Raw genomic sequence first — 19,380 nt, 5'->3', positions numbered from 1 at the left:
TTTTAGAGAAACTGAAGTGGTAGATGGTATAAGTTTTCATGAAGCTGTTTTTGTCATAGTTTAAAATAAACATGATTGAAAGGGAGGTTGTAAAAGTAGGACTGTTTGGCAATATGATACGATTAATAACAGAGGAATGGGGAAAGTTTCAAAATGCAATTATGATCAATGGAAATTAAGAATGAAAGTGTAAGCAGCCTATGCGATGTGTTCCAAGCAATTGTTGACAAGTATGGATAAAGGTTAGTACCTTCAAAAAGGGCAAGGAAAATTAAAGACCCATTATATTATAACAGGGAAATAACGAGACTAAGAAGGAGGAGCAAATTAGAAAGAAATAGTGTGAGGAATGATTGCAGAAGTAAGGAGAGATTGCAGCAACTTACTAAAAAATTGAATTGAGCAAAAAGTAACTGCTTAATATGATGACAAACATAATTGACATTGTGGATCATAGAAGATTACTCACAAAAATCGGGGCTACTGGTTAGACAAAAATGTGGTTGAACTGATGGCTAAGGTCGTAGGAAATAGAGCTGAAAGAACTGCATTAGGGGAAATGTTAACTGATTTTGTAATGATTAAGATGGTGTCTCACAGGGCAGTATGATTGGAGCTTTATGTTGTCATATATATATATATATATATAACAAAATATAATACTATCTATAAATAATATAATATAATATAGTAAATAAAAGCAATAATTAATAATAATAAAACAAATATAAATCACTGGTGGACTGAAACCACAAACATCAAATACACATCAGTGAAACATAAGCATGAAAAATATGCACACTTGTCTAATTTTTCAGACACATAAACATGCAACTTACACACCAACAAAGATCTCAACTTCCTATGAAAGGAAATTGACTAATATTCAAATACTGTCAAGGTTGTTTCCTGAAATAAGGAACATGACTCTCTAAATAAAATAAACGTACTGTTGACTTGAATTCAATCACAATTTCAATGTTGTTTCCCGAAATAACTGTCATGAAGCTGGTAACGGCATCTTATACCTCAATTATAACTTAATTGGAAGGAATAAAAATCATAAAGAACACACTAATGAATCATTGTATTAAACAGCATCTGGGAATGTGGGTGAAATATCAACTACCATTGTACTCTCCTTGGTATCACCTCGCCAGATTGAACAACACCGATTATTGCTCCTTATGCAGTTAAATAATCCTGGGATTCCAGTCCCCACACACACTGGCCTGCCCAGGTCCAGGCTCAAATTAATTTACTACCCAAGGCACAAAATATACGCGCTCATTATGCTGGCTCAGACGGTTGAGGTGCTGGCCTTCTGACCCCAACTTGGTAGGTTTCATCCTGACTCAGTCCGGTGGTATTTGAAGGTCCTCTAATATGTAAGCCTCATGTTGGTTAATTTACTGCTGTTTAAAGGTCTCCTGCAGGACTAAATTTTGTCACCTCAGCGTCTCCAAAAGAGTAAGATTAGTTAGTGGGATGTAAAGTCATTACCATCATCATTTCTAATTGAAGACTCCATTATCATCATTCTCCATAATCATCGAATCAAATAATCCACACATCCCCAAAATTCGTTTTTATATGATCATTGATAACCCCTACTTGCCCAGCAATATCTTTGAATGTATCATGAAGATCATACTTACGTGTACAAGAATTGCATAATGGGGTCAGTTAAATTTGCTTTGATTTAATTCAATCTTGAAGATTGAAAATTACCCTCTATTAATTCAGTGTGATGTAATAAATTGAGAATGTTACTGAGGCTCGACTCTCACATTACTGAGCATTTCCAGATAATTATATTTAAATGATGACTTGAAGTCAAGTTAACACATTCATTATTTGAGGGTTTGAAATAGAGATCCATCTGATTTACAAAATAATTCTTCATTCAAAATTATGAAATCACTGACAACTCAACTCTACAAAAACACATATTTACACAGAAATTGGGCATAGACACTATTAGTCTGCAGAGCCTACGTTCTGCACAAAATAAACATGCACTTCCAAACATAACTATTTACATAAATTTCAATGACCCTGTTCTGGCATAAAAAACAAGATCTGTCCAGATCTGACAACATGTTCTGCCGCTCTGATTTTTCATCTTTATTTTACTGACTTTAATATTTTCACATTACTTGAATTTATTTCCATAATATTTACTTTAAGTCTCGAGACAACTAAGCATGTCCAAAAGAAAACAAAGTAAAAATAGGAAAGAGCAAATTTGAGTAACTAAATATAATCAAATGAACCTGCTTGGCTTTTAAAAAACGTATACACCTTATGACCTCACACACTGGCCATTGCTTACTTTACAGTATTTGCAGTTAATCAGAAAATATTTTGCATCTAAAGAAGACAAAATTTTAGGAAATTATCCTGTCCCCTGGGCGATTTCATAAGCGTACATTCAAAATAATCAAAGAAAATGATATGATCCACCTTTTCAGTACTATATATTGCATGTAAATTTCTAAATTTCTGTTAGATCATCATGTTTATGAAATTTGGTACCGGTTTTGACAAAACTCTGTCATCTTTAGCCTAGGACAAATTATACAAAGACAATAAAATACATTGATCGTGACTCGTAAAGTAATATCATAATAGTAATTTAGGAAATATACATGTTAAAACTAATTAATATTTACATATATAAAATGATAGTCATTAATATAATAGTGGTCATCTTTTATAAGGTGTACACCTTAGTAATTATATTTAAAAAGAATTTAGTATTGAAAAGGTGGATCTTATCATTTTCTTTGTTTCTTTTGAATCTTAATTCAATATGGAACCCGAAGAATGAATTTCTTAATGTTAAATATTTGTAGTAAAATATAATTATCAGCTTTTGATCCTTCGCATTTTTATCTGTTTAATAGACTGGTTCATTTTTAAGGAGGCGTTATAGCCATGTTTGACATGCTAAAAGAAGTAAACAAACACTTAGTCATAAGTTGTTCCACACGAGTATATACACACAACAGAATGTAAAGAATATTCTAATAGGGCTTCATCTTGGACTTTACAGATGAAGAATTTTAGTAAAACAATCACTATTATATTAATGACTATCAGCATATATATGTAAATATTATTTTAGTTTTAACATGTATATTTCCTAAATTACTACTAAGATATTACTATAAGAGTCACGATCAATGCATTTTATTGTGTTTGTATAATTAGTCCTAGGCTGATGACATAGTTTTGTCAAAACCAGTACTGAAGTTCATAAACGTGATGATTTAACAGAAATGTAGAAATTTTCACCTAATATTTAGTATTGAAAAGGTGGATCTTATCATTTTCTTTGTTTCTTTTGAATCTTAATTCAATATGGAACCCGAAGAATGAATTTCTTAATGTTAAATGTGCGTACATTGTTAAACAATATGAAATAGAGTGCCGCACGTCACTACAATAGTATCAAAACAAGAAGGATGATCTGCGCCACTGCTTCATATCTGCGACTCTCGTTCTGATGGTTTCTTTCTTTGGCCTCGTGGTCATTCCTAGCTACACAGTTATTTCGTGGAACTGCCTCAACGTCGCAGCAGTGTTATAACCAGTTTGTCATAGCAACTTCGTTCAGTGTTTACTGCTCCATGATCTCTTGACCTACTGACCAAGTTTCTTCTTATCTCCCCAAACAAGTTTCTCATTCTGCATTCCACTCTTTCAAATAATTAGAAAATTTGCATAGCAACTCTAAATGAATGCACCACATAACCTCAATATTCGTAATGTCCCAGCCTTCTCGTGAAAGTTATCGAATCTTACATATCTCTGCACTCTTAAAACCTGCTAAGTCAAGTCCTGAGTGGTTACCCTTCGCTAATTATCGGTCTCTTACTACTGTATGCATTAACTGTAGGGTTGGGCAGACCGGAACATTCAGTTGTTCCGCAACATTAGGAGCTTGGAGGCGGAGCGTTTCGGTACAGAGTGCCGCAACATGGGACGCGGGACTGTAACAACTGCATAGTAGAGAGAGAGACAACATGACATGCTCCGCGTCAGCTGGAATGTGCCTGTAACGAACGTGCTGTGTCGAAGGCGGCACTAGATAAACTAGTTGGCCTTGGCTGTGTGCAGTGGGCACTTCGGACGCGGGGCTGTAACTACGCACTGCGCAGTAGAGAGAACTTTGAGAGGCAACATTACATGCTCCGGGCCAGCGGGACTATGCCTGTATCAGTGTATCGAACGTGCTGTGTGCAGTTTCTAATGGACATGGCCAGCATAAAGCTGCACGAAACGCGAACGAATAGTTGGAACACTGAAATTCGCGCACAATAATCTCGTTTAAAGGCTGCGTTTAGGTCAAGATTTTTTCGGTCAATACGAAATACAGATAACACAGTTACAATGGCAGTACAAGTGTTTAAAAGTAACTAATCTAAGGATATTTCCACCAGTTGAATGTATCGGCAGGTATTGTAATTAGGGCCAGGATAAAACTTCACGGCACGTGAAAAACCAGTCGAAAATCTGAAATATGCACCCAGAAATATCATGTCTAAAATGTTTTTAGGATAAGAATGTCTTCATTCATTCTGAAATACACCTGTCATAATTACACTGGCAGTAGATGTGTTTACAAATGTCACAATGTTATTTTCACTAATTAAACATATACTCGCACAATTAAAGAGATATTTACCGAGCTCGATAGCTGCAGTCGCTTAAGTGCGGCCAGTATCCAGTATTCGGGAGATAGTAGGTTCGAACCCCACTGTCGGCAGCCCTGAAAATGGTTTTCCGTGGTTTCCCATTTTCATACCAGGCTGTACCTTAATTAAGGCCACGGCCGCTTCCTTCCCACTCTTAGCCCTTCCCTGTCCCATCGTCGCCATAAGACCTATCTATGTCGGTGCGACGTAAAGCCGCTAGCAAAATATATATTCGTCAGTACCGGTACTCTATTTACGTACACGATATTAAAGCAGAACACTAAAATACAAATTAAACAGTATATACTATACAAGGAGAATATGAAAATAAAAATAAAACACTATATGCTGTACAAGGAGAGCACGAAAATAAAAATTAAGTGAAACTACCGACAAATGTTAATCTTCCAATAGGCTACAACACTTTAAATGGTGCTGAAAATGTTCACGGCATATTTTCATTCAGGAACATGATTTTAGAAACTTTGTCACTTTTCAGACGTGTACGGTTTTCTGTGATGGTCTGTCCCTGCTTTGAGAACACTCGTTCACAGGGAACTGATGTCGCCATAATGCAAAGTCTCTTCTTCATTAAGTCGTAGAGGGCTGGCAAGGTATCTTTGTTGTCATTCCACCATTGAAGAGGATTCTCTAACCTATGCAGAAGAGGCATATTTAAATACTTATCAATCTGTATGATACTTACTGTTTTTGGATTAACAGTTGGCGCTTGAACGAGCTCTTCAACGCCTGCATCAAAGTTTTTCCATAGTATGCACGAAATGATACTGTAGACCCATATGCCTGACTCTCATTTTATGAGGGCTCTTGTGTTCCACCTGATGTGTTAACAGCTGTCTGTTGGTGTGCAGTGCCAATAACGGTAGCGGCATCATTAATAAGTTTTTCCTTTATTTCTTTAAGTTTGCTTTCATCCTTCATAAAACCATACGTGGATCTAAAAGTGTTGCTTCCCACATTATATTTATATTGTGGTACTTATTGCAAATTTTACTTGTCAGTTCTTCACATATCTTGCCAAGGAGTCGAGAAATGGCCGAACTGTCATATTCCACCTCTCGCAGCTGTTGGTAATGAGTTCGAAGGTTCCTACTCATCAATCCAATTTTTGAAAGGATAACGTGCTTTTCACTGCTGACTTCCCTCGTCATTTCATCGAAGCACCAAAGAATTTCAACTGATTTCTCAATTATGTACCAGTCTTCATTGTTTAAAACTTCCACAGAATTATTATTCATTATTGCAAGAGTACTTTGTAGTGGTTCTTTGGTCTGAATCACTCTATTCATCATCTTGTATGTCGAGTTCCGCCGTGTTGGACAGTCCTGCTTTAGAGTCAGAACAGGATAACCCATCTGTTTTTGAGTGCTGTGAAGTTTCTCCAAGGATTGTGGGCTCCTTTTAAAGAATTCGACAATACGTTTTACCTTCTCTCTCGTTGGCCTTATTTCTTCCAGGCTTGATTGTGCTACTAGATTCAAACTATGCGCTAAATACGGAACGTGCCACCAGTTGCACTTCTGAACCGCACTAACCATATTTGAAGCATTATCTGTTGTGCAGGCCACGATTTTGTCCTGAAGATCCCATTCTATTACCACTTTCTTGAGTTCTTCGGCAATGTTGTCTGCTGTGTGTCTTCCTACAAACTTTGAGCAGGACAGAAGCTTTTAAGAGAGTGTGCCATCACTTTTACATATGAAATGAGCGGTAACTGCTATATAGTTTTCATTTTTCAATGAAATCCACCCATTTGTTGTAAGGGTACATATGAAGCATTTTCTGACATGTTAGCCTTGACATCTTGCAATGTTGTGTCATAGAGTTTATTCAAGAGACTATTCGAAAGTGTTTTACGGCTTGGGATACTATGATTAGGATTCAACATCGATAAAAACTTCTGAAACTCCTCAGCCTCAACTATATTGAAAGGTAAAAAATCTTTTGCAATCCATTTCAACAACTGTTCAAGTTTCTCTTTCTTAGTTGTTGACATAGGCCTGGATGAATAGGCTTGTATTCTATTTTGTTTCAATCTTTGTACCTTCCCTCTGCTTAATGTGCTTAACTCGAGTGTATGATCGGACGTACCTGTTGTAGTAGTAGCAGTAGTAGTGTTGGTGGTAGATGATGATGAAACAGCTTGCATTAGCGACACAGGAAGATAGGTTTGTCCAGTTGTTACTTGAACAGATGTGGCAGGCACAGGACTTGAAGCTTCAGTTGTTGCCTTTTCGTCTTCTGAGTCATGATGCACCGATAAGAAACTACTTTGATAAATGACTGTTGTGGGATGTTTAAGTCTGAAATGTCTCGTCATTGTGCCGGTTAATTTAATTTCGTGTGGCTATTTCTAGCCGAGTGGGCGGCTATGTGTAGGTAACTGCGTGTTATTGTGGTGGAGGATAGTGTTATGTGTGGTGTGTGAGTTGCAAGGATGTTGGGGACAGCACAAACACCCAGCCCCCGGGCCATTGGAATTAACCAATGAAGGTTAAAATCTCTGACCCGGCCGGGAATCGAACCCGGGACCCTCTAAACCGAAGGCCAGTACGCTGACCATTCAGCCAACGAGTCGGACATTGTGCCGGTTGAAGATCCCTTTGCACACAAAATAGAAAAACATATATTGTATTTCACTCTGTCGGGTTTTATTCTAGTAAAAAAGTCCCAAACAGGACTCCGGTGCGACGTCATGGAAAGTTTACCGTCCTTTGTACGGTGTATATTCCTAGGCTTCAATGAAAACACATTTATAGAACAGTTGAACACAAAACAGAACACATTAAGTTATTCGCATGTACCGATTTACTACCGAAGGCCAGTGGCAGGCTGCAACGGAACTCACAGAACAAAGAGGATATGACAGAACACGGAACACTCCAACAGGAGCAGCACATGGCGGGACTGGCGGCGGCACGGGCACACTGCACTTCCGTCTAGCGCCTGACACTCATGAGCCGTCATCGGCTATATCCGCTGTTACTTGACTCATGGTGCCGAACGCATCGTGTCGTCACAGGTCCCGCTTACCTTTGATTACTGCGAATCTCGAAGTGAAACCAATTAAACTAGTGTATTCTTTAATTGTAAAATAGCCAAGTATAACTTCGTGTGCCCAGTATGTTGTACCCGTACTTCATTTTATTATACACAAGACTTCTTTTCTTTCTTATAGTGTAAGCATTCTCGAAGATCCCGCGTGAAAAGATGCTTCCAATCAGTTAACTGCAGCTTGCGGTAATGAGGTGAAGTTTGTTAAAACTTGGACTTGAGTTTCTTTCTTTCAGAATGTTCAGTGAAATCATCACTTAAGCTAGTGAAGTGTATTATTTAATTCTCTAATAGTTGTGAATAACTTGGTGGGCTCAGTATGTCAGAATGTTCTACATCCTTTAATTATAGGAAAACTTGAATTGTCATTTTAAGACGAAACATTCAGGTGAAGAAGTGATATTTACAAGTCATGTAGATGTAAGTGTTTCAGAATAATATTAGCGACTTAGTTTCTCTTTAAGGTGTTAGAAATAATGAATGTGTACCTAGTAGCATTAGAACCGATTACAAATTGGGCAAGCGATAGCATTGTGAGCGTTCAATTATATCACTGAGCCTGTAATTCTGTTCACAATACACTCTGAACTCGAGGAAAGTGAAAATCATAAGTTCTGAAAAGCTCAAGCAGAGGGAGAGTGTGGTGGCTAAATATCCTGCTACGCGATCATGCACAAACTTAGCCGATAAAAATGAAATGGCGTATGGCTTTTAGTGCCGGGAGATCCCAGGACGGGTTCGGCTCGCCAGGTGCAGGTCTTTTGATTTGACTCCCGTAGGCGACCTGCGCGTCGTGATGAGGATGAAATGATGATGAAGACAACACATACATCCAGCCCCCGTGCCAGAGAAATTAACCAATGATGGTTAAAATTCCCGACCCTGCCGGGAATCGAACCCGGGACCCCTGTGACCAAAGGCCAGCACGCTAACTTAGCCGATGACGGTTCCTGAGTGTCAGGCGCTAGAACAAAGTGCACACGGCCGGTATCGACAGTCAGCTAGTAGGCGAAGGGGAAGGGCGCTTCTGACGGGATAGCAAGTCAATATCTCGGTCTCGCTTGAGAATGTTTCGGAGCAATTGACACTCCGTGTTCCGGAACAGCGGAACATAACGGTGCACCGGCACAGTGTCCCGAAACAGGGACATAGTGCCCAACCCTAATTAACTGTGCCCTGACTCAAAACAAAGTCATAGTTCTCTCTCCCTTATTTATATTTATAGTTCCAAAGTCAAATGCTCTGTCATTCCCATAATAAAAGCATTCTACTGATGAAGTTCCTGCGTCTTACTAATGCCGAATAAGACAGTCATATGAACCAAGGAATCCCCAATTCAAAGACTTCTTCAACCTCTACTGAATCACACTCGCTGACGATCCATGATATTATCATAAGAGACATATGACGATACCTCAATAAGCAGACAAAAGTCTCGGCAATAATGATGTCTTCGAACAGAAATATGCTTGCTTCTCTACCGACTACTGTGTGGTCATGTTACTCTGTACGAGCCATTGGCGATGTATGATGCAGCATCCCTCCAAGCTTTCAGGGCTTTTTCTTCATTAGTGTCATTCAGCTTTAGCACACTATTCACACAGTCAGCCAGTGTGTCCTGGTTAGTTTAATGAACAGCTTGCTGTAGAATAATTAAGTTCTGCATGCAAAGTCGGAATTAAGATTGCCAATAAGCATGTTGCTACAAAACGCCAAAGGCTGCCTGTTGTTTCATCAATAGAGATCCATTGATAAAAATGTTCTTTACTTCTGCAGATAACTTCTTTGTAGGCTGTGTCCAAGTAAGTGACGAAGTGATGCTGTGGTGAGACCAACTGGTGACAAGACCTTTTCAGAAAATTTCTGAAATGGTTTTTGTGCAGAATTTGCTGCTGTAATGGTGAGATATAAATCAGTTTCATACTCACTTCGGAAGTCTGTGCTATCTGCATGTGCTTCACTGTATTATTCCTGTCTATATTTGCTTCTCACTTGTGTGTTATTTGCTGCTTTTCTTCACTAGACTTCTGAAAAGAATACATGTTTTAAATAACGATACCATTTTTGTGCAGTTTTATTCTTTTAGAAAGATGACATTAATTTTTGTCAAGAGCAAGATACTGGAGAAATTTTAATATATCAGATTTGAAAGAAAGTGTATGTTATACTTGCTAAGTAATATGGTAATTAATTTAGCTACTTAAAAATTGACAAAGCTTCTCGTCATTAAAGTTTCAATATTACACACTTCAAGACATGCGCACAACTGATCCTGAATACTTGTAACTCAAGTGATAAACTGTCTTTTTGTAGAGGAGATATGCCATTGCTCTTTTGGCAAAAGCTGGAATTTTAGGAGTGATTGAGATGGTGGTGGTGATCTGGAATATAAGCAGTAGGGACTGTTAAGGGAAATGTAATTAGTCTCTAATATTCTGTTACGAAGGAAGCCATACTTTCAAGTTTCGACTAAGTAAAATGTAACTTAAAAGCTTTCTAGTCTGTTGAGCACACAAGTTAAATATACAAACGACATACCTGTAAAAAGCACATGATTAATTAAGGAATAAAAATAAAGCTTTTAAGGTACTTTAGGCACTGTGAAATACCTGATTTAAAACCTGTTGTCCATCATAAACTTAAATACTTAACATCCAGTTTCTGTATGTTGAAGGAAAATAATAGGTTTTTCTTTAAACTCCATGGTCTAGGAATATTCCTTATTCATAATTTCTCTAGGGATGTCTGCTTCATTTCCTAGCTGAACGTTGCTTTTATGCACTGCCATCTTAATAACATTGGGGTGTTGTCCAGACTCATGGACGGTTGGTTCCGATATTGATTTACTTATAACCTGAGACCAGACAAGGATTTTAGCTTATATGCTTTTTCCATCAGCTACACCCCTCCCTAGTGAAGTCTCCAGGTACTTCCACATAAATGTCTTCTTAAATTTGCAACTAAATGCTTCAAATAATTCAGTAATATGCATCCAGATTATATGTGAAGGAAGAATGAATGTGTCCTGTGTTTCACTTTACAAATGACCCATGTACCACAGGAGGAGTAAAGAACATTAATGGCCTAATTACTTGAGATTAACAGAGATATTCACTGTAATCAAAATTAAATTTAATGCACAAAATCATGCTGTGAGAATAATTTCCATAGCATTTTAAAAGTCACATTAAAAGTGAATCCAAGAGTCCCATGCATCACAAGGAAATTTTAAATATTTTTAAAAATTACTCTCCGATCTTTATTCTTTGTAAATATTAGTAAACAACTGAATTATAAATGTCTAATCTGACTGGAAGGAATTTCTTTTACATACTAATATAATTACAGCATCTGGAATGTCCATGAGTTCCCTGCACATCATTTAGAGAATTTCCCTTTCATATGGAGGAATTTATGACATGATTCTTCTTAGACTGACTGCTTGTAGACTTGGGCATTCTGTTTATTTTTTCATAAAACACAGACGTTATTGGGCTATTATAGCTGTCTTACATTTTATCAGGTGCATACCAAAAAGTCCGTGATATCAAAGAAAGTAGTAAGATGACACATTACCAAGCCAGGCTTAGGATGTTCATGCATCCAAAAAATTTATAAACAATTCACTGTACATTTTGCGAGTAAAGTGTAAATGAAAATCCACAGCTTGTTTATAGTGATTCAACTGGACCAGTAATGAAATGGATGATGCCCCATCTAGTGGCGAGGATAGGAACTGTGTACTCCAACGAGGACTGACACACTCCTCTGGGGCAATGATCATTGTTTGAAAGTTGAAATTATATTGGATTGAAGTGAAGTGGAGTGAAAAATGGTGGGGAAAGCCAGAGTATCCATACAAAAACCTTTCCTAGCCTTGCTTGGTCCAATAGAAGTCTTACATGAAGTAACCGAGATTTGAACCATGGGACACAATAGTGAGAGGCCTGAGCCACAGAGGCTTCGTTGTGAATAAAGTACCATGTTGAATCGAAGTGAGGAAATGTCTGAATAATTGTTACTGCACAGGCCATCTGTGCCCTTCTAACTACTATCATATTCAATATGGATTTATGAAATTGTTCATAAACATACAGTACCTACCATAATGCGCAGAAATTTTCTGTTTGGATATTTATGACCATACCTGTGGGGGTTTTCATTTTTTTAAGAAGGAAGTCACACTTTCTGGTGTTGACTCAGTTAAATGTAACTGAAATTGTTTCCAGTCTGTCAAACATGCAAATTGAACATAAATATTACACTGTAACATACCTGTATGTGTATTCGACTGACTGGAAAGCTTGTAAATTACATTCATATGTGTCTTCACTCAGATAGTGGAAACATTGCAATCCTAAATATGAGATAATGTTTAATGTATTAACTAACTGCACTCCTTTGTGCACTCATCTCAGTGGCTATTTGCAAATGCTGCATGAAGATTCTCTTACTCTGAAATGCCTGATTTATTATTACTTACAGTGTAATTATATTTTATAAGAAGATGGGGAATTAGACATTGGCGTCTTACTACATTCAGGGAATATAATACTCATGTAATATTTATGATTTTGAAATAAGTACAAGGCAATGTGAGGTGAAAAGGAATAAGAGACAAAAATCCTGAATGTTAGACAACATTTAATTCGGAATTTACCTTCACTGTGAAAAATTTTAACTTCACTCCAGCTAATAAGCATCGACACTCAAAACAAAGATCTCGGGTCAGTGCTTCAATCACCTAGGGAATTAATCTGCTGCGAATGGGAAAAATGTTTACATTTCTAACTTTTAAACTGAAATAGCACTAGTCAACTATCTTATAAGTGGTTTAGCTACTGTTTGTATAAGGAATTGGTAATGATATTGAATATCTTCCCCCATTTGAATTTGTTTTCCTACTCGGAAATTGTAACAAGTTTTGTTTATATTTCAGTCTGGGAAAGTTGGCAATGATGGTTAAAGATCCGCAAAAGCCACACCGTTGTACCGTGTGCAATCGTACATTCGCTCATGGAAATAATCATCGAGACCACTTGTTAATTCACTCAGGTGAAAGACCCTACGTCTGTAAAATTTGCAATAAAGGCTTTAACTCCAGCGGTAATCTCAGTAGACATGTGTTTAATCACTCTGGTATAAAACCACACCACTGTAGTAAGTGCAGTAGTTCATTCAGCAGTCGAGGTGAACTCAGAAGACACATGATCTCTCACTCTAAAGAGAAACCGTTTTCCTGTCATAGATGCAGTAAAATGTTTCCCAGGAAATGTACATTAGATACGCACATGCTGCTTCACTCCGGACTAAAGCCGTACGTATGTGATGTCTGCAGTAAGGCGTTTCACCAGAGAGGTGACCTTAACTCCCACATACTAATTCACTCCTCTGACAAGCCGTATAAGTGTAATATCTGCAATCGTTCATTCGCTCGTGAATCTTATCTTGTAAAACATAGCCTTACTCACAGTACGGATAAGCCTTTTGTATGTGCGATATGCAATAATTCATATACTCGAAGATTTTCACTGATCCAGCATCTGTTAGTTCACTCGGAGGAACGACTGCTTTCTTGTAACTTATGTGAGATGAAGTTCGCTAGTAGAAAAGATCTTTCGGCCCATATTTTGAAGCACTCTGGTATTCAGTTAGAATGTGATACATGCAAGAAGACGTTTACTCATAAAGGTCATCTAAGAAGTCACATGTCCTCTCACTCCGCAGAAAGGCCATACTCCTGTGAAATTTGTCGTAAGTCGTTTGGATGTATGGATTATCTAAGGCAACATAAGAAAATTCACAGTGGGGATTGGCCGCGAAATTGTACACTGTTCAGCCGTACGTTTTCCAGTGAGGGTAGTGTCAAAAAACATGTAAGATCTCATAGTTAAGATAAATGAATAAAACAGTTCGATGGAATTTACAGTGATCTACTTATTGGTTGAAAATGAATAAAATTTTCCAGGTTCACAATTAATTTTACAGTGATAGTGTAGGTTTGATTTGCCTCAAATTTACACGTCTATTGCTAATTATTCAATTGGTGGTGTTGTTGTTGTTGTTGTTGTTTGAGTCATCAGTCAATAGACTGGTTTGATGCAGCATGCTATGCCACTCTATCCTGTGCTGACCATTTCATTTCTATGTAAATATTGCATCCTACATCTGCTCTAATCTGCAGATTATTCATTCCTCGGCCTACTCCTACCATTCTTACCACCTACACTTTGTTCAAAAACCAGTTGAACAATTCCTGGGTGTCTTATGATGTCTCCTATCATTCTATCTCTTCTTATCATCAAATTTAGCCAAATCGATCTCCCCTCACAAATTCGATTCAGTACATCTTCATTCGTGATTCGCTATCCATCTCACCTTCAGCATTCTTCTGTAACACCACTTTTCAAAAGCTTCTATTCTCTTTCTTTCTGAGCTAGTTATCGTCCGTGTTTCACTTCCATACAATGCCACACTCCACACGAAAGTCTTCAAAAACATCTTTTTAATTCCTATATCAATGTTTGAAGTGAGCTAATTCCTTTTCTTAAGAAAGCTCTTCCTTGCTTGTGCTAGTCTTCGTTTTATGTCCTCCTTCTGCCATCGTTAGTTATTTTACGACCCAAGTAATAATTATTAATTAATAATGACACAAGTGTCAGAAATTCCAAAGTAGTATAGGGACCGCAATATCCAGCCTCCAATGTGGCAGAAAACTTATTTCATTAGAAAGAACTTATTTAGCCCCAGCTCGGTCGCACACTTCACGAACTTCATCAGGATTATGATGATGTTTGCAACAAGCATAACATCAAAATAAGTTTAAATCTAATTACAATATTCAAAATTTGAGTGTATATGCCTATAACTCATGATGAATGCCAACAGCACTTACATTCTTACACTTCATCAGACTGGATGTTGGGGAAAATACTGAAGTCACTATACAGAAGCCCGTCATGAGAAGAGCACTACCAGTTCCAGTAGAGAAGCATAGGTAGTAAGAGAAAATCCTCCTTGCATAACTAACTGTATTCCTTTCCAGAAACAGTAAAGATGTCACATGATAGTCTTTGATCATAACATTACAGCATATAAGTAATTCGTGGGGCCATACACAGGAACGAGGCACAAGATGCTGTGAGGCAGGCTCTAAAAGGTAAGTCTGGAAAACAGAAAAATTAAATGAGTTGTTCATGCCTAAACACCGAGCAGATCTATCACAGTAGAAATTAATGCCATAACACAAGATAATGCGATCACTCTGCACTAATCGGGGAAAAACAGGTAGATAGTCACATGTTCATTGACATCCAGCAGGCGGTAGGGTAAACAAAAATAAATTTTCAATTAACAACACGTATACTCACAGTGCATGAAAATGTTTTCGATTAAACAAACAAAACCAAAACAATTCAAAATTTCCAAATAACATTTAATTCAGCTATCTCTGATCTGTTTCATACATCCAAAATGAGAACAAGCAAGCAACATTGGAGCTTGGAATTTTTAGGTTTTCCAGTCCGCAACAAATAACCGGACACAAGATCATGTGAGGCTTACACTTTGAGGCCATTCTGGAAAGCAGAAGAATTAAGTGAGTCTTTCATGCATGAGCACACAACTGATCTATTACAGTACAAATACAAAACAAGGCAATAACGACCTTAACTAGCGGAAATATTACCTGGTAATTATTCCAGTATGCATACTGTTTACATTAATACAGCGCAATGACATTTAATGACAAAACAACCCAACAAGACGTCAGCCACACCAGGTGTTCAATACAACAGGTCATAACCTCACTGTGACTCCTACAAATTAGAGTATTAGGAACCACTCAGAATTCAGTAAAAACCCTACCATGAATTACATAACCTACCTCACTGAACTTAACGTATAACCAAGAGATGTAGCCAGAGAAAAGGATACACATAATCCTCAGTAACAACTTAACTCATCCCTCATGCAATGAAATGTTAAGGGCCCAGGAATGTACACATTAGAAGGACAACACCATATGTTAAGCCCTATATACATCAGCAGCACAGTAGTAGAGACAGTAAGACATAAATGCACAAAGACTGACCATAGCAAGCTAGGGTAAGCCATCTACTCCAACAGGTAGACCCCATAATCTAACATATAAAGCATGAGAATATCCACCAGGAAAGGCACAAGTAAACTGATCCCATACTTAGCTTAAAATGTCCAAGTTCAATTTAGATGATTGACATCACAGTATCGCCAGTACAAATAAACCCTCGGAAGTAAAGATAAAGTAGTTAAAATTGACTTTAGAACTGTACTCCATTTGTACATCAAGATTTCTGTTAGCATTCATCTGCTTCTGTAACTTTTATTATTATTCACTGCAGAAAATATTCCGTTCACAATATTTAACACTGCAGTGTGAAATACCAATTATTATTCACTTCGGGACTCATTGGTTATATTCGGGTGTTTTGTTGTACAGCACTTGCCCGTATCGCTAGCTGCTGCCTCGCATTGTATGTAGCTAGGTTAGTTCACTTGGAGTCTCAGTCACCATGGAAAGTCGCTGCTTATTATATTAAATGAGTGTTGGAAAGAACATCATGCGAGTATGTGTATGCAACATCAATCCAGAATAACTGCCTGGTCATGTGTAGGGTTACCAGATGACAATGGCTCGAAAGCAGGACTTTTGAGTTCAAAAAGCAGGACAAAATCAGGACAGGATTAAAATTGCTTAACGTTTTTTGTTAAAACCATTTATTTAGCATACCTTATTCATATTGCTTGGCCACAAGTGATGTCTCAAAAGCAGGAATTTAACTGACGCCTTATTTATGTTGATTGTACTTATCAGAGCTGCTTATTTTATTGAGCAACTCCTTATTGTCTTTTAAATCATCATAAAACTGCCAAGTGAAGTCTTTCATGTTAAATTTCACTGACACCAACCATTTCACTTTGCTTGCAGCCCTCCATTCCTGTAGTCAAAATACTGCATGAGCACAGGAAGCATTTTTGTATTCCAATGATTGCTGCCATCTGTACAAACACCAATGTATGATATGTCTTTGACTTGTTTAATGGCACTTCCTACACAGTGAGGTCCAAGTACATTATTGACAATGGCCTCGGACTTTGTACGAGCACAGTGAATATTTTCCCTATTTCAGAATCAGCAAATAATTTAGATGGAAACTTGGACATACAATCCATAGTTTTGTATCTCCCATGATGAACAGCATTGTGGTACACAAGAACTCCCTCTTCAGCAATCGCATTTTCGTTCAGTGATGTGTTCTTTTTGAAAAATGTCAACACATTGCTTGAAGTTGATGCACTTGGAACATTAGCTTTGTTTGCCTGTTGTAATGCGACTTTCTAAATCCATAGCTCCACGATGAGCCACAGAAACGCATGTTCCTGGTTTACATACTAGACACATGGCTTCTTCGTCGGTGCGGCCCTTTTTGAAGGATTTATATCTTTTCTCCAATTTAACAGTGAACTTACACTTTCTTTCCCCCATAATACATTTAACGTACCAACAGATCACAACAGATATTGTAGAGTAGATCACAAGGACTGTAGCACAACTAAGCAGCAATATGGACGAAAAATATTTGTCTTTGGCTTCCATTTCCGTATGCTATCGCCAAATTCGACTATCGACTTCGACCAGCGATAATATACTAGTCAAAGATTACAGGAATTTAAAAAGTTCAAGCTGCAGCTGAAGTCAAATGTTATGGAATAAGTGAGTCTAAGTTTACGAAAATGGGTTTCCAGTTGAAAAAAGTTCATGTTAACATTATTAGACGAAAATACGGACAAGCAGCAAATAATTAAAAAATAAATACAGACGCCAGGACGGATGCTTAAAATAAGGACATGTCCTGGTAACGTCTGGTAACCCTAGTCATGTGTCCTATATGAGATTAGCTTAAATATTTATCTTCTACATGGATAACAAAGTAAATATGGAACTGGGCCATATGCGTATACTTCTGATCTATGTGTGAGCGCAAATCAATCTCATTGAAGTTTGGCGTACGAACAGTGGGTATCACTAGTCCGTATTCATTTTCAGTGTCACCTGGACTAATTCTGCTGGCTTGTGAAGTTCTTGTACCTTCAAATTAATTTTCAAGTTCATCATACATAAATTACTTAATGGCGGTAATGGAGTTTGTTTACAAGCTACATTGGTGTGATGGCTTATGCATAACTTATACAATTAAAATTACATCTCAGAACCTATTGTGCATCGGTACAATTTCTACTGGAAGATAATTCACACTCCAGATTACTATAGTATTAACACCTGAAGAAATACTCACATTAACAAAGTTAAACTTGTAAAGATATTAATTATTGTACTTCGCAATGGGACATTGTATAAGTTTTAATGGTAAACGTTGTGAAATGCTATGTTGAGTAATTTATAATCTTAAGTTGATTCACAAACCAATTCACCCTGAATTGTGTATCTGTTTTCAAAATAATATGTTCAGTTCCATTTTGAAATACTTCAGTTGTTTGTGCTTGTCATTTATTAATCTTATTTGGCCCATTTCTTATTTTATTAACATATTATCCATGTAAGTTTATTCCATTCTTCATTTAATTTGTCTTATTTTCTTTCAATTAATCTCCTCTATGTTCTTTGTATTTTAACTAAGTAGAGAAATGAAAAAAACATATTCTTACTGAAGTGAGATGTCTCTTGAAACAAGCTTTGAGAGGATTTATGATGGTGATGTGAATATATTATTTCTTGCATGTGATTGTTATTTCATGAACTGTTTTTGTGATCTTGGGATGGTGTCCTGTTTCCTGTTCCAGTGTAACTTTTATTTTCATGTATACATATTATTGCCTTTGTTTCTGTTTTATTTCTGGGTTCTGCTGGGTTAGTTCTTTGATTGTTAGGTTGTTCTTCTTTCTTTCTTTCTTTCTTTCTTTCTTTCTTTCTTTCTTTTCTTTCTTTCTTTCTTTCTTTCTTTCTTTCTTTCTTCTGTTGTTCTTATCTTCCTCTGTATGTTCTTGTTTCCTTTCTATCCTACCTGCTGTTGATGTTGTTTCATTCTTCTTATTTTTGTTTTCTTTCCTTTACTTCTTTCTCTCTGCCTTCTTCTTTTGTTTGAATTTTCTTATTTCCTTTCTTTGGACTATGCCACCTTATTGTCTGTATTTTAGCTCACCTAATGAATTTCTGTGAGCCTCTTTTGAGAGAGACACTCCATATATACCCTATGGTTTATAGAATTCCTAGCCTATTTAAATGATGTCAACTTTCTGATGTATTCTGACATCATCGGACATTATTTTTATGTATTTTCGACCATTTTATAATTATTTGAGGCCATAAAATAGGTTTGAATGTTACATCCTTACTCATTTGTTCTCCTTCTATTTCAGGTACTTTGTCTGATTGTTTCTTGGTTTTTGTTTGGTTTATCAAACCCATTATCTTACTTTTTGTTTCTTCTGTGGGTTGTTGAGGTGGCTTTTGAATGTGTAGCATCTCCTGCTCATTTTGGTTACATTTTATTCATGATTTAATCGACTATTTGGATCTTCTCATCTGTATTTTGTGTGATGG

At 37.1% G+C, this 19,380-nt stretch overlaps 1 long non-coding RNA gene across 2 annotated transcripts in view; it reads left to right on the top strand.

The window, feature by feature from the left end:
* Window positions 1–13,691, top strand: part of LOC136884255 (uncharacterized) — a 60,010-nt gene extending 46,319 nt beyond the window's left edge. For both annotated transcript variants that reach the window (XR_010861326.2, XR_010861327.2), the window contains 2 exons: window positions 9,555–9,678; window positions 12,718–13,691. This is a non-coding gene — a long non-coding RNA (uncharacterized lncRNA). The remainder of the gene's footprint in view (window positions 1–9,554; window positions 9,679–12,717) is intronic.
* The last annotated feature ends 5,689 nt before the right edge of the window (window positions 13,692–19,380 follow it).

Source organism: Anabrus simplex, chromosome 12, assembly GCF_040414725.1.
Source record: "Anabrus simplex isolate iqAnaSimp1 chromosome 12, ASM4041472v1, whole genome shotgun sequence".
In the NCBI taxonomy this organism is placed as follows: Eukaryota; Metazoa; Arthropoda; class Insecta; order Orthoptera; family Tettigoniidae; genus Anabrus; species Anabrus simplex.
Note: the sequence above shows the minus strand (reverse complement) of the source record. Positions and strands in the feature narration are given on the sequence as shown.